The 3,632-nt window shown below is 35.8% G+C and overlaps 1 non-coding gene across 1 annotated transcript; it reads left to right on the top strand.

The window, feature by feature from the left end:
* The first annotated feature begins 992 nt into the window (after nt 1-992).
* TRNAR-ACG (transfer RNA arginine (anticodon ACG)) lies at nt 993-1,065 on the top strand. Its single transcript has one exon. It is a non-coding gene; the product is annotated as a tRNA-Arg (tRNA).
* The last annotated feature ends 2,567 nt before the right edge of the window (nt 1,066-3,632 follow it).

Raw genomic sequence — 3,632 nt, 5'->3', positions numbered from 1 at the left:
CAATAATGACGACAACAATGAAGGAGGAGACCACAAAATATGGTTGCAGCAATGACAACAAGCGGGGTAACAACAATGTCAATGATAACAAAAGAGGAGAGGAAGAAGAAGATGAAGAAAAAAAAAAGAAAAAAAAAAGAAGACCAATCACAATATTTATTGATAATAATTACCAATAATCAAAATTTATCAATAACATCAATAATATTTACGTATATTACCGGTAATTAATAGATTTTGTTAGTAATTATTGATGGAGTTTCATTGTTAATAATTACCAATGAGTTTTTTATGAATATTTTTCTAATAAATTTTTGATTGTTAATAAATCATTGTAATTTTGATTTATCAACATATTTTAATTATTACCAATAGATTTTATTTATTAATAAATTATTTTTTTGTTGGATGAAATTTCTAAGTCGCATAAAAAAATAAAAATTGAAGTTGAATATAAAAAAATAAAGGATTAAAATATAATTTAGTCAAAGTCTTATTATATAGCATAATTTCCTATGGGGAATTGGACATAAGCCATCAAAACAAACTTACCATAGATCTTGAAGAAGCCATGACATCCAAACAAATAGTTCATTTCTTAATCTCATATCTGTTTTAAATTAATTTCATTTTAAGAATGAAATTTTAAAAAATAATTTAAATTAAATTGATATTTGATTATCATTACATTAATGTTTGCTGAAGTTCACGAAGAAAATTATTAAAATAATAGAATTATAAAATAACTTTTATTCTTGTAACACGACATGTTGACCTTTTTTATTGACAAAATTAAAATTAAATAAGTAAAAATAAATGTTACTTTTATGTGAATGAAAAAAAAAATATGGAGTGTTAAAATTACCGATGGAGTTATATTTTGATCGAAAGAAATATATTTTATCAATTTTGTGCAATCGGAGTTTAATTTTACAATAATTTATCAAAAGATATGTAAATGTATATCAAAATATTCAAAACCAATATCAAATGACTCCATGGCCCAATGGATAAGGCGCTGGTCTACGGAACCAGAGATTCTGGGTTCGATCCCCAGTGGAGTCGTTTTTAAAAACACCATTGATTTTTGTAGATTCAATTTATAGGATTGATCTAGGGTTGGGAGCATACCACAGAGATGGCGTGGTAATGAAGAGAAAGTTGAAGTTCATCCACTACCTCCTGTGTTTAAAGATTCATTCTTGCCACTTGGGTATCTTTAGTCTGAATTTTATTTTTATATGCTTCCCTCTCCCAATCTCCAATGGCATGTGTTTGGTTATGTTATCAAGTGCTGGACCATGTGTAGAACTAATTGCAGCATGCATTCTAATATATTTGTAAGTCATACACTCATTTTAAGCCAATCAATCTATTTCAACCGTCGCACCAATTTTTGACATTCTTATTCATTCAATGTAGTATTATTTCTATATTGTGAAGTACTCAACCTATGTAATACCACTCATTAGCTTTTAATCTTTACCTCATATATGTGTGTTTTATGTATGGCTTTGATTTAATAAGGTGGTTCTTCTTGTTGGGTAAACTTAAATGTGGGTAGTTGGAATATGTTATATTAATTGTCTATGAGATTGCAAAAGGTTGAGAATGAGTCTAGCATTGATTAAGCATGCAATAGAGTTCATTAATTGTGAGTTAGGTAGTGGTTATATTTAATAAATGTAGTTGAAGGGTCATGTCCAAAGGCCTATAAAAAGACCATGTAGTGTTTCATTTCAAAATACAACAAATCTGAATATAGAGAGTATTTATCCAGAGAGACTTGTTTGTCAACAAATTGGCATCAGAGCTTGAGAGCCTAAGTGGTTGAGTGAGTTAGAGAGTTTAATCGAGATGATCAACTTAGCTAACAGAATGCCCTTGTCGAAGTTATCAAAAGGCGTCAGCTATGATAACTGGAGCCTGCAGATGAAGGCTCTCATTGGTTCCCAAGAAGTATGGGAGGTGGTTGAAAATGGGCACCAAGAACCAGAGGACGTTGGAGAAATGACGATAGCCCAACTTGCTACATTAAAAGCAACACGGACAAAGGACAAAACGGCTCTGTACGTGTTGTACCGAGCTGTTGATGAGTATGGCTTTGAGAAGATAGCAAATGTTATGTCTTCAAAAGAAGCATGGGATATTCTGGAGAAGACATACAAAGGGGATAACCGTGTGAAGCAAGTTCGACATCAAACTCTCAGAGGCGAGCTTGAAAGGATTAGGATGAAGGAAGCTGAAGGGGTTGCCGAGTATGTCTCCCGAGTTGAGACCGTAGTGAATCGACTTGATAGAAATGGAGAGACGCTGCTCGCTTGTCGAGTGGTGGAGAAAATCTTGAAGTCGTTAACCGACGACTTCGAGAATATAGTTTGCGCAATAGAGGAATCCAAAGACTTGACAACACTCTCGATGGAAGAGCTTGTTGGGCCGCTTGAAGCGCATGAGCAACGAAGAAGGAAGAAGAAAAAGGAGTCCCTTGATCAAGCACTCAAAGCAAAGGCAATCATTAGGGAGACTCAGGTTCCTTATACTCATAACACTAGAGGTCGAGGTGGTAAAGGCAGAGGAGGATATGAAAGAGGTCAAGAACAAGTCGACCAACAAAACTGGCCGAGGACAAGGTGGAGGTCGTGGTGGTAGAGGTCGAGGAGGTCAGTCAAACAACTCAGGAGTTGAGTGCTTCAAATGTGGTAAGTACGGTCATTTTGCCAAACACTACTACTAAGGAGTTAAATGTTACAATTGTGGGAAGGTTGGACAATTCGCGAATGATTGTCGATCTGAAAGCAAGAAGGAAACGAACGTCCTTTCTGAGGATGCTGAGGAAGAAGAAGTATTAATGATGTCTAAGAGATCAGGTGTCGAGCTAAGTCCAAGCTATTCTGACAACTCAGTTTGGTACCTTGATACATGAGCAAGCAACCACATGTGTGGGGACGAGAATCTTTTTAAGAAGCTCACCAAAGTTGAGGTTGGACATGTTTCATTTGGAGATGCATCAAAGGTGGCATTAAAAGGCTGGGGTACAATCTGGTACCTATAGAAGAACAACTGAGTTGGAGAAATCAGAGATGTGTATTATGTACCCGATCTCAAGAGCAACATATTGAGCATGGGCCAGTTGATGGAGAAAGGCTACTCGGTTCTGATGAAAGACCGAGTACTATACTTAAAAGACAAGTCGGATCGATTGATTGTCCAAGTAGAGATGAAGAAGAACAGGATGTACAAGCTGGACTTGAAAATAGTCCAAGTGAGGTGCTTAAAACTCGACATGAAGGATGAAGATATGATGTGGCACTTCCGGTTTGGCCACTTACATTTTGGTGGGCTGGCTGAGTTGGTGAAAAGGAGATGGTGCGAGGACTCTCGAATGTGGAGTTTGAAAAGAAATTTTGTGAAGAGTGCGTGCTCGGGAAGCATCCAAGGACCTTATTTCTGAGGACTGTCGAGTACCGAGCAAATGAATTCACACAGACATTTGTGGACCAATTATCCCTGAATCTTTCAGTAGGAAAAGGTATTTCATTTCTTTCATAGATGATTTTTCAAGAAAAACATGGGTATATTTTTTGAAGGAGAAATTCGAGGTGTTCTAAGTATTTAAAAGGTTCAAAGCAATG

Source organism: Vigna unguiculata, chromosome 7 (genome assembly GCF_037176805.1).
Source record: "Vigna unguiculata cultivar grain cowpea cultivar isolate G323 ecotype 2 chromosome 7, ASM3717680v1, whole genome shotgun sequence".
NCBI classification, from domain to species: domain Eukaryota; kingdom Viridiplantae; phylum Streptophyta; class Magnoliopsida; order Fabales; family Fabaceae; genus Vigna; species Vigna unguiculata.
The sequence above is the reverse complement of the archived record's forward strand: the minus strand, read 5'-3'. Positions and strand labels throughout refer to the sequence as shown.